The 12,951-nt window shown below is 41.5% G+C and overlaps 1 pseudogene; it reads right to left on the bottom strand.

Annotated features, from left to right (window-relative positions):
• Nucleotides 1–12,951, bottom strand: part of LOC140731499 (cytochrome P450 2D6-like) — a 74,675-nt pseudogene that overhangs the window by 41,077 nt on the left and 20,647 nt on the right.

The raw sequence follows: 12,951 nt of genomic DNA, 5'->3' as shown, positions 1-12,951 counted from the left end.
AGCAACAATGGCTGGAAGTTTTGGAAGCAATTTAGAAGGCACAGGATATATACATCACTAAGAGGAAGAAGTATTCTAATGGAAAGTTGACACCACCGTGGCTAACAAGATAAGTCAAAGCCAACATAAAAGTGAAAAAAGGACATATAATAGAGAAAAGATTAATGGGAAGTTAGTGGACAGGAAAGCATTTAAAAACCAATAAATGCCAACTAAGAGTCATTAAGAAGGAAAAGATGGAATATGGAAGTAAGGCAGCCAATAATATTGAGGAAGATAGCTAAAGTTTCTTCAGATACATGAAGTGCAAAAGAGAAGCGAGAATAGGTATCAGACCGCTGGAAAACGATGCTGGAGAGGTAGTAATGAGGGACAACAAATTGGCGCACAAACTGAAGAAGTACTTTACATCAGTTTTCATGGTGGAAGGCACAAGCAGTATGGTGGAAGTTCCAGGCATCAGAGGTCATGAAGTGAGTGAAGTCAACATAGCTAGTGAGAAGATTCTTGGGAACTGAAATGTCTGAAGGTAAAAAAGTCACCTGGACCAGATGGTGTAAACCCCAGAGATCTGACATATTAGGAGAATGGGCAAAGAAATGGCACACGGAATACAGTGTCAGAAAGTATATGGTCATGCACTTAGTAGAAGAAATGAAAAGGTTGACTATTTTCTAAATGGAGAGAAAATACAAAAAAACTGAGGTTCAAAGAGACTGGGGAGTCTTTGGGCAGAATTCCCTTAGCTAATGAAGCTAATGAAGAAAATCAAAATAAAACTGCACATGCTGTAAATCTGTAATAAAAAGCAAAAAATGTTGGAAACACACAGCAGGTCAGACAGGATCTGTGGAGAGAGAAAGAGAGTCTCTTTGAAATATGTGACTTTTCCTTTACATACCTTCTCCTGCTCTGCTAAGAAGGCATCAGTGAAGTCCCTGGGTGTGTTTGGATCCCACAATTCTTTACGTGCTGTGACAATTCCTTGTAAAAAGTCAATTCCTTTCTCTTGATTTTCAAATATTTTATGCTGCTGGCCCGGGAGATAACAAAGAAAGGGAAATGCGTTCAACATCTGCAATAGAGACAGGGATTGAAATATTACTTCACAACTTATGTGAATTTTTTGAAAATACAGAATGTAGAAATTCATTCACTATACCCATCACAGATACACCCAAATATTGAATGTGCATTTTCTCTGACCCTTGCAGAGATAGTCCATGTATTACCTGTGAATTGTCATTACTGATACAATGCAGGGAATCACAGGACACAATTACACAGAGTTGTATCCATGAAACAAATCACCAAATAGCTGGCATTTTGTAGGGCTATTGAGCAACAATAAGAATTAATCATGATTAATTTTGCAATTAAGGTCATTAATAATGTTGACTGTGGTTTGAGTCACACTGCTGAACACCAGCATTCTGAATGTTGCACTGATAAATTATCCATGTTGAAACCCCTCTCTGTATTTGACAGCCACACTCACACAATCCATAGATTTCTGCATTCCCTCAAATCTCTGTTTTTCTTTTCTCCCATCACTGGTGAGTGGGAGGACATAACTTCATTTAAACAATGCAAAGCTTACATATGAAGAATAATTTTACTTGATTTGGATATTAGAGAGAGCAATGAGAAGTCCAGGGAGAGGTTGGCAACACACACAAAATGCTGGTGGAACACAGCAGGCCAGGCAGCATCTATAGGAGAAGCACTGTCGACGTTTTGGGCCGAGACCTTCGTCAGGACTAACTGAAAGAAGAGATAGTAAGAGATTTGAAAGTGGGAAATCCGAAATGATAGGAAAAGACAGGAGGGGGAGGGGTGAAGCTAAGAGCTGGAAGGGTGATTGGCAAAAGGGATACAGAGCTGGAGAAGGGAAAGGATCATGGGATGGGAGGCCTGGGGAGAAAGAAAGGGGGAGGGGAGCACCAGAGGAAAACAGAGAGCAGGCAAGGAGTTATTGTGAGAGGGCAGAGACAGAAAGAAAGAGATAAAGGGGGAAAATAATAAATAAATAACTAGATAGATAAATAAGGGATGGGGTAAGAAGGGGAGGGGGGGCATTAACGGAAGTTAGAGAAGTTCATGCCATCAGGTTGGAGGCTACCCAGACAGAATATAAGGTGATGTTCCTCCAACCTGAGTGTGGCTTCATCTTGACAGTAGAGGAGGCCATGGATAGACATATCAGAATGGGAATGGGATGTGGAATTAAAATGTGTGGCCATTGGGAGATCCTGCTTTCTCTGGCGGACAGAGCGTAGGTGTTCATTGACATTGATTTCTCTAACTTCCGTTAATGCCCCTCCTGCCCCTTTACCCCATTCCTTATTTATTTATTTACTTGTTTATTTCTCCCTTTTTTTCTCTCTCTCTCTGTCCCTCTCCCAATAACTCCTTGCCTACTCTCCATCTCCCTCTGGTGCTCCCCTCCCCCTTTCTTTCTCCTTAGGCCTCGCATCCCATGATCCTTTCCCTTCTCCAGCTCCGTATCCCTTTTCAAGTCAAGTCAACTTTTATTGTCATTTTGTCCATAACTGCTGGTACAGTGCATAGTAAAAATGAGACAACGTTTTTCAGGACCATGGTTTACATGACACAGTACAAAAAACTAGACTGAACTATGTAAAAAAAGAACACAGAGAAAGCTACTCTAGACTACAGACCTACACTGGACTGCATAAAGTGCACAAAACCAGTGCAGGCATTACAATAAATAATAAACAGGACAGTAGGGCAAGGTGTCAGTCCAGGCTTCGGGTATTGAGGAGTCTGATAGCTTGGGGGAAGAAACTGTTATATAGTCTGGTCGTGAGAGCCCGAATGTTTCGGAGCCTTTTCTCAGACGGCAGGAGGGAGAAGAGATTGTATGAGGGGTGTATGGGGTCCTTCATAATGCTGTTTCCTTTACAGATGCAGCACATAGTGTAAATGTCCGTGATGGCGGGAAGAGAGACCCCGATGAACTTCTCAGCTGACCTCACTATCCGCTGCAGGGTCTTGAAATCCGAGATAGAGCAATTTCCGAACCAGGCAGTTTTTTGCCAATCAACTTTCCAGCTCTTAGCTTCAACCCTCCCCCTCCTGTCTTCTCCTATCATTTCAGATTTCCCCCTCCCCCTCCCACTTTCAAATCTCTTACTATCTCTTCTTTCAGTTAGTCGTGAAGAAGAGTCTTGGCCCGAATCATCGACAGTGCTTCTTCTTATAGATGCTGCCTGGCCTGCTGCGTTCCACCAGCATTTTGTGTGTGTTGCTTGAATTTCCAGCATTTGCAGATGTCCTTGTGTTTGCATTTTTAAAGAGCTTGGTAGATGGATTGGAATTTCACTGCCTTCATTTTCCATTTCTGTTGATTATTAGTTGGAAAGGACTGAAAACATCGCTGTTACTCTCAGTTTCTGTGGTAAGACAGTTGAGTTCAGGATAGCTCAAACATTCTCTTTTTGATGAAATCTCATCTTGGTTCCTCTTTCTACTGCCCAATCTGCAGTGTATTTCTAGCTTTTTCTGGTTTTATTTCAGATTTTCAGATATGCTTTTTCCTTCTCTCTTAGACGTGAGTAACCTGGGGCACCAACAGCTCCTCCAGGAGATCCAAACCACGAGCTGTGTGGGCTTGTGTCACATCCACAGGAAGCTCGCAGTTTGTGGAGCACAGGACAAACTAGGGCCTTGTGGATTTAACAGTGATAAAAACCTAACAATTCAGATCTACATGAGGGGGTAACATGCAAATGGCTGGTAACTGAAGCAAAAATTGATGCAGGAAATCTGCTATAAAAACAGCAAATGCTGGAAATATTCAGTAGCACTGGAAACATCAGGGGAGAGAGATAAAGGATTAATGTTTCGGGCCTGGAGAAATGTATCTTAAGTTACAAAGAGAGGGAGGGATAGAGAGAAAAAAAGAAATGCCTGCAGTCGAGTGGGGATCAAGGCTGTCCTGGCGACATAATGCTTTCAGACACAGATGTATAGATAATAATGAGGAAAGGTGGACCTCATTGTCCAGTCAGGAAGCTCATCCAAAGCAGAGGACAACAAGGTTAAAGAGCATGGACTATCAAGGCTGCAGTGGGAGAACTTTTGAACTACTCAGTTAACTTGAGGTAGACTGGTGGCCTGAGCTGATAATCTGATGACTAACAATCAATAACTAATAATCAAAAGTCTCCTTATTTTAGAATATATAGAGGAACTCGCCAGGGCTGTCCTCTTAGTCCTTTATTATTTAATTTGGTTTTAGAACCATTTGCTATCACTCTTAGGGATTCTAATTCTGTGCAGGGTATTAAGAGAGGGGATAAATTACATAAGGTTTCGTTGTATGCGGATGATTTATTAGTTTACATTTCAGATCCTAGGAAATCTATTCCTTTTATGTTATCTATATTTACAGAATTTAGTATTTTCTCTGGATATAAACTTAACTTACATAAAAGTGAACTATTTCCTATTAATAATTATTCTGATTATTATGATCAAATACCTTTTAATATTGCTATAAACTATTTCACTTACCTTGGTATTAAAATTACTAAAAGTTTTAAAGACCTATATAAGTATAATTTTTCCCCTCTAATTGAATATACTCAACAAGTGCTTCCTAAATGGTCGCCTATGTCGATGTCATTAATTGGTCGAATAAATGCTATAAAAATGGTTATTTTATGGAAATTTTTATATACATTTCAAGCAGCTCCATCTTTTGTTCTAAAAATATTTTTTGATAAAATAGATTCTATGATCTTGTCTTACATTTGGAATAATAAAAGCTCCAGAGTGAATAAACTTTTATTGCAAAAATCAAAAAAAATAGAGGGCTGGTGCTACCAAACTTTAGATTGTATTATTGGGCAATTAATATTCATTATATCACCTTTTGGATTCATGGTATAGATAACCAGGATTGCCCTTTATGGTCACATTTGGAGGAGAATTCGGTAAGGGGGTTTTCTTTAGCTTCTTTACTAGGAGCTCCCCGTCCTTTTTCCCTCTCCAGAATAGGTAGACAAGGTCTCAATCCTATTGTTAAACACACTTTAAAAATTTGGTCCCAGTTTCGTAAATTTTTTGAATTAAATAACTTTGTACTCTCTAGTAATATCTATTCTAACTGTTTCTTTAAACCATCAACTCCCGATATGGCTTTTTTAATATGGAAAACTAAGGGAATAAAAACCTTTTTAGGTTTGTTTCCAGAGGATTGTTAAATGTCTTTTTCACAGTTAATGGATAAATATGATATATCTAGTACACATTTTTTTTTAGATATTTACAAGTTAGGAATTTTTAACGTGATTTTTTACCGAATTATCCCTTGGCTTACTCATCAAATTTGGTTTATGTTATTTTTCAGCTTAAACCATTTCAAAAATGATTAATAACTATTATTTATGAAGAGTTAATAAATGTACGTATGTCACCTAATGATAAGGTTAAACGTAGTTGGGAAATAGAACTTCAACACTCACTTTCAGATGATCAATGGAGTAAAATTTATTATCTAGTTCATAATTCATCTATCTGTGCACGTCATTCCTTAATTCAGTTTAAGATAGTACATAGGGCCCATATGTCCAAAGATAAGTTAGTGCATATTTTTTCTAATATAAGCCCTATTTGTGACAGATGCAACGCTGAGGTGGCTACTCTAACTCATATGTTTTGGTCCTGTGTAAAGTTAAATAATTTTTGGAGGGATGTGTTTAGAATATTATCAAAAGTTATAGGTGTGGATTTACAACCCAATTCAATCACGGCAATTTTTGGGATTATTCCAGAAGAAACAGGTAGAGTTCCTGCTTCCGCTCAACACGTGATAGCCTTTTCAACTTTACTGGCTCGGAGAGCTATCTTGTTATACTGGAAAGATTCTAATCCACCTACTGTTTTTAACTGGCTCTCCTCCATTATGCCCTGTTTAAGCTTGGAGAAAATTAGAAGCCGGACGTTTGACATATCTTTTAACTTGGAGCAAGTCTGGTGACCCTTTATTCAATATTTTCATATGATTTAATTTTTCTTTAGTTTTATTTTTATTTTTTTAAGGAAAAATTGTCCTTATCCACGAAGATTCGGAGGTGACTGGAAGGATGTTTTCTTTCTTCTTCTCTTTCTAATTTTATCTTCAAATGGACTGCCCAATCTTTCATCTTTTTTTAGGCTAGTTTAGTGGGGGTTTTTCCTTCTCATACAATCAAATTTCCAATCTTTTTTTTTCTTTATGACTTGTCAAGAGGAGTTGTGTTTTTTTGTTTATATATTAAACAGCATAACATTATATTTAATTGACTTTGACAGTATACACTTTTTAGTTGTTTATACGTCTTATGTATTATGTGTTTGTTTAAACCTCCTCTGATTTGTAATTTTTTTGCTGGAAATCAACAAAAAAGATTGAAAATAAAAATGAAAACATATGAGGAATGTTTGACCACTCTTGGTCTGTACTCCTTGGAGTTTAGAAGAATGAGGGCAGACCTCATAAAAACATTTCAAATTGTTAGGGTTAATATTAGGGTTAATTCGAGACTGCCATTACAGGTCAGGAGTGGCTCACGTAATGAGAGGGAGGGGGGAGCGAAACTGGGGACCCCGCTACACCGAAACTACTAGTGTCACGCGATTCAGTAAACAAAAGAAACAGGTAACTCGTAAGCATATGGCTGCGGGCCAATAAGATGGACACAAGTGCCCAATATTACCTAATATGTAGCGGGGGGTTGTGCTGGGGGGAAAAGGGATATAAATAAGAGCAGATTGTAAGGGGAAGTCGGAACGCGCCTTCTCCAGCGACTCCGTCGATTCGCTGTGCCAGTTACGAATTCTGCAATAAACCAAAGTTTTGTAATATTCCGGTGTTGGTTGTCTCTCTTCCTAAACGAACACAGGGCAGAATTTCAAGCCCAACATTTGGTGACCCCGACGTGGGGAGGGAGAGACAACACAGGCTGGCGGGTCCGACAGCAGACAACTTGCGGCCGCAAGCTTGACTAAGGTCAGGAAGTGCCTGTTATATCGAAGACTTCCACTAGATAGTTAAATCACTGAGTTAGATCTTGTCTGCTGACGGATCGTCACCAACTCCAAATTACCCTGGGAGAGATCATTCCCGGTGCAGAATCGTGACTGGTAAGTACTAACTCTTATCTGTTTTTAGGAAGATCCTCCGCCCGTGGAAAAGTCTTCTGAGTGAGGGTACCCGCCGCCCACGATGGGCATAAAAGTCTCAGGAGTGAAGAGAAAAGTGTCGCGGTACACCGTAGTACACAGGGATATTGACGGCGCCTACCTTAGACTGGTTGTTAAGAGGAGAAATCTCCCACGCGAAGGTCAGGTTTTGAAAGGCGACCGTCCCACATTTGATCCTCTGTGTACTAGGGAGCCATGGAGCACTTCAATTTCAAGTTACCGAAACTCAGACATTTGTGTGTTGAGTAACAGAGTATATGAGAGTTTTTAGAAATATGGTAAAATTGATAACTGTGCGAGTTCAATAAACTAACAGTGAGCAGCCGCAGGGGTCAGACACCATCAAGGTAGGAGTGGAAGTGTTCCTCCGAGGCCCGGGGAAGCTCACCTGGAACGGAAAACGGTGGCATGGTCCATACCCTGTCACCGAGGTCTCCAACAGGGCATTAAAAGGTAAGAAGGGAGGGGGACAATAACTGGCATCATTTTCTACTGGCCAAATAAGACCTTTGGTAAGTGGGGAGCATTTCTGGGACAGTCGGCTCTAGGACTGTCTATTTCAATTGCTATCTTTATTACGTGTGGTTGTTGTTGCGGGACTATAGATCGAGCCTTGACCGGAAAGGATGGACCTCCACCGGCGTACCCGGAAAGCGGACGCGCTATGGGAGGACACGGACTGAAATGGACCATGGCAAGGGGGGGATTGTGAATTTGTTCTTGAATAAGTTTTCTGAAATGTTGCATGCTACTTGTAAAAATTGCGGATGTTTAGGGAACCCCTACCCATATTTTGTGACCCTAGGTCGGACAAATCAGGATAAGCAAATAGGGAGGACACGCCAAAGAGTGCCGGGGGACGCTCACCTCCCTGCCTGATCCCGGCAGCCGCGGAAAAGCTTGTAAGGGGTGTGGCCTCTGGGAGGCCAAGGGAGGGAGTGTTAGGGTTAATATTAGGGTTAATTCGAGACTGCCATTACAGGTCAGGAGTGGCTCACGTAATGAGAGGGAGGGGGGAGCGAAACTGGGGACCCCGCTACACCGAAACTACTAGTGTCACGCGATTCAGTAAACAAAAGAAACAGGTAACTCGTAAGCATATGGCTGCGGGCCAATAAGATGGACACAAGTGCCCGATATTACCTAATATGTAGCGGGGGGTTGTGCTGGGGGGAAAAGGGATATAAATAAGAGCAGATTGTAAGGGGAAGTCGGAACGCGCCTTCTCCAGCAACTCCGTCGATTCGCTGTGCCAGTTACGAATTCTGCAATAAACCAAAGTTTTGTAATATTCCGGTGTTGGTTGTCTCTCTTCCTAAACGAACACAGGGCAGAATTTCAAGCCCAACAAAATGTTGAAAGGCATGGACAGGGTGCATGTGGAAAAGTTGTTTCCCATGATGGGGGAGTCTAGTACGAGAGGACATGACTTGAGGATTGCAGGGCGCCCATTCAGAACAGAAATGCAAAAAAAATTTTAGCCAGAGGGTGGTGAATCTATGGAATTTGTTGCCACGGGCAGCAGTGGAGGCCAAGTCATTGGGTGTATTTAAGGCAGAGATTGATCGGTATCTGAGTAGTCAGTCATCAAAGGTTATGGTGAGAAGGTGGGGGAATGGGACTAAAGGGGAGATTGGATCAGCTCATGACGAAATGTTGGAGCAGACTCGATGGGCCGAATGGCCGACTTCTGCTCCTTTGTCTTATGGTCTTATGGTATGTTAACATTACACTTGCCTTCCTTGCCATTGATTCGGAGTGCAAATTAACCTTTAAGGAGCCTTGTATGAGGAGCCCCCTGTCCCTTTGCATCTCTGATTTCTGAATGGGTTCTTCATTTACAAAATAGTCCACACCTTCATTCCATCTACCAAAGTGCATGAGTAGACTTTGCTCCATTGCTCCATCTGCTCTTTCTAGCCATTCCCCTCAACTGTGCAAGTCTTTCTGAACACCCCCTGCTTCAACACTGGCTTCCCCTCCACATATCATTGGGTCATCTGCGAACATGGCCACAAATCCATCAATGCTATCATCCAGATCACAAACGTATAACATGAAAAATAGCGGACCCTACACCACCCCCTGTGGAACACCACTAATCCACAGGCAGTTGGTCAGAAAATGCCCGTTATTCCCACTGTTTTCCTTTTGCCAGTCAGGCAAGATCTCAAAATTCCTCTCCGTATATCACATCTACAACAAAACAAACAGTGAAATGAGTCACTTGTGGTAGCAACCAGCACGCCCGAGGATGTGCTGGGGGCTGCCTGCATGTGTTGGCACACATTCCAACACCAGCACTTTGAGCATACTATGTTGGCATTATGCTAGTACTTCCCCTGTAATACCATCTTATATTGTTCAGTAACAAAATGTGATGTCCCTTGTCAAAGGCCTTTTGAAAATTCAAGTCAACAACCGTGCATGCTCCTTTGTCTCTCCTACCTGTTATTTTCTTAAAGAATTCCAACAGGTTTGTCAGGCAAGATTACCCCGAAGGAAACCATACTGACTTCAACCTATATTACTGAGTACCTTCATGTGCCCCAAAACCTCATCCTTAATAATAACTCTAACATCTTGCCAACCACTGGAATTAAGCACTTTGACCTTTAATTTCCTGTCTTTTCCCTCCCGCCCTTCTTAATCAGTAAAGTGACTTTTGCCATTTTCTAGTCCTTTGGAATCATTCCAGAACTAATGAATTCAACCCAAACTGAACATGCAGTTTTTTCAATTCACCAACCTCTCAACCATCTCTAAACCTTCTGTTAGACAGTTCAATTGGTATTAGAGTGACTTTGAAAAAATATTGATTGCTTACTAAATCCACCTGTTGGGATAGAGGAATATGATAAGACCATAAATTATTTTATCCCTCCATGTCAACATCTCCACTTCACTACGTGCTGTGTGTCTGTCAGCTCACCTGACTTCTTTGTGTCAAAGGTCACTTCCCTGCTGACTAATGACCATTTTCTCAAATCTCCCTCTTTCACCCTCTGTTCGTTCTTTGTTTCATCTCAGGTACTTCCCAGGCATCTGAAGAAAGATGACATCATGGGACAAATTGGAACATCACCCTCCCTTCACTTAAATATTTCTCGTAAAAGCCAAATTTATGATGACACATTGTGTACATTACACATTTCCAAGAGGGATATTTTCTTTCTTTTACTTTGAAGAATAAGAAGTGGATAATTAGTTTAAGGAGACCAAGCTCATTATAAATCCATTACAGGATCAACAGACAACCAAAGATTGCCATGCTTGACCAGCGTGTTTACAGACTTTCTTCCACTGATATCATCATCACCTTCCTGTAGAAAGAAGTTCTTCCACAAATTTTATTTCTATTTTTCTGCTCAGTCTCATCCAAAGTGCTAAATGACTATGGCTTCCTAGTTCCTTGTGACCTGAACTGTATCCTTGCTTCAACCTCATTCCAAACAGTGGGACTTTTCCATTCATTGGGTATTAGAACCAGCAAGACCCAGTAGACTCAAATCACTGGCAACTCGAAGTGTCTCCTAAGATTTCCCAGATGATGAATCACAGTATACCACAATCCTCATTCAGCCTGCAGGATCACAAACTTCAGTTCCATATTAAAGGGGAAACCTTGTCAAATGGTTACAGTACGAGGTAGGTAGATTGATACTTTATTGATCCCAAAGGAAATTACAGGGTCACAGTAGCAGTGTGCACAGATATACACATATCAGAAGAGAATTAAGAAAGAATAAGAAATAAGTATCTCTAACAGTCTAAAAGGAGAGGGTAATCACTTTCCTGGCGAAAGGTAAACTTATTATAGAGCCAAGTGGCTAAGGGAAGGAATTACCTCATATAGTGCTCTTTGGATGGCATAGTTGTCTTAGTCTATTACTAAAAGTGCTCCTCTGTTCAGCAAGGTGACATGCAGTGGGGGAGAAATATTGTCCAGAATTGCCAGGAGTTTTTGCAGGGTCCTTTGTTCTACCACAGCCTCCAGTGTGTCCAGTTTGACTCCTACAACAGAGCCAACCTTTCAGATCAGTTTATTGAGCCTGTTGGCATCACCTATGTTGATGCCATTGCCCCAGCACACCCCTGCATAGAATATTGTACCGGTGACAGTCTGGTAGAACATGTGAAGGAAAGATGTGCACACTCCAAAGGACCTCAGTCTCCACGGGAAGTAGAGGTGACTCTAGCCCTTCTTGTACATAGCCTCTGTGTTGGTGCTCCACCCAAGTCTGTCATTCAGGTACTTGGAGGTCCGCACTACATCCACATCCTCACCTGTAACAGGGAGTGGTGCAGGCTTAGTCTTCCTAAAGTCCACCACCATCTCCTTTGTCTTACTAATGTTGAGCTGCAGATGATTCAGCTTCCGTCATTTGGCAAAGTCCTCCACCAGGGTCCTGATTTCATCCTCCCATTCTCCCATTCGACACCCTCCTTTGCTTAGTCAGCAGAGAATTTCTGCAGATGACATGACTCAGTGTTGTACCCAAAATCCGAGGTATATATATAATTACAGAATTATCCAATGGTTTCAGCACAATTCATTCAGTCCACAATGTCTACCATATCAACTCAACAGTCTCTATCCTACCCCTTACAGATTTTACCTCACCATATGTTTATTCAGCTCTCTCTTGAAGACTGCAATGGACTTCCTCCATCACATCTGACAAAAGTGCATTCCAGATTCCAAGTACCTGCTCCATGAGATAGACTTTCCTCGAGGCAGTCTTCATTCCTTTCCTTTTGGTTTTGTACCTGTGACCTTTCACTGCCCAGAACTTTCAACATTTTATTAACGTTGACCAAATCTCCCAGCTTTCTCTGAAGAAACTGCCTGACTGTTTCTGGTCTATCCTTGTAGAGATAGTCTCTTATCCCAGGAACCATTCTCATCAATATTTTCTGGAACCCTCTGTAATGGCGTCAGATGCTTCTTATATTGAGGTGACTCCAGCTGAAAACGATGGTTCAACTGAAGCCAGGCCGGAATGTTATAAAGGTCCAGCATGCCTTTGCTGCTTTTATACATTGTGCTTTTACTGCTGAAGTTCAACATTGTTTATGTCGTATTAATCATTTTCTCAACCTACACTGCCACTTTCAATGGCATGTACCCAGAAACCCAGGTCCCCCTCTACTTCCTGTTGCCCTTTCAGAACGGAGTTCAGAATATCACTAAAGACTCTTTGGCACAGGGCCCAAGAGGCAGCAAATGGTCATTTTCTCATCCAACTCCATTAAAGGTACAACCTTTCCCCCCACCACTCCCCCATCAAGAACATCTTCAAGTGGCGGGGCCTCAAAAAGGGGGGCATCCGTCAGTAAGGACCCTCACCATCCAGGAAATGCCCTCTTCTTGTTACTACCAAGGTGGAGGAGGTACAGGACCTGATGACCCACACTCAGTGATTCAGAAACAGCTTCTTCCCCTCTGACATCAGATTTCTGAATTCTCCATGAGCCCCTGAACATTACCTTGTTAATCCCATGTTTGCATTATTTATTTATTTAAGTTATATTAACTTTCAGTCTTTTCACTGTACTGCTGGTGCAAAACAACAGGTTTCATGTCATTTAAGTTCATGATCATAAGTCTGATTCTGATTGTGATTCTTTATTCAATGAAAATCGTAGCGACCCTGAGCTTCCTGTTGCCTGGAACTTTAATTCTCCATTCCATTCCCACTCAGACTTCCTGCATGGTTTCAACAGTGAGAAATATCA

Source organism: Hemitrygon akajei, chromosome 8 (genome assembly GCF_048418815.1).
Source record: "Hemitrygon akajei chromosome 8, sHemAka1.3, whole genome shotgun sequence".
Classification (NCBI taxonomy): domain Eukaryota; kingdom Metazoa; phylum Chordata; class Chondrichthyes; order Myliobatiformes; family Dasyatidae; genus Hemitrygon; species Hemitrygon akajei.
Note: the sequence above shows the minus strand (reverse complement) of the source record. Positions and strands in the feature narration are given on the sequence as shown.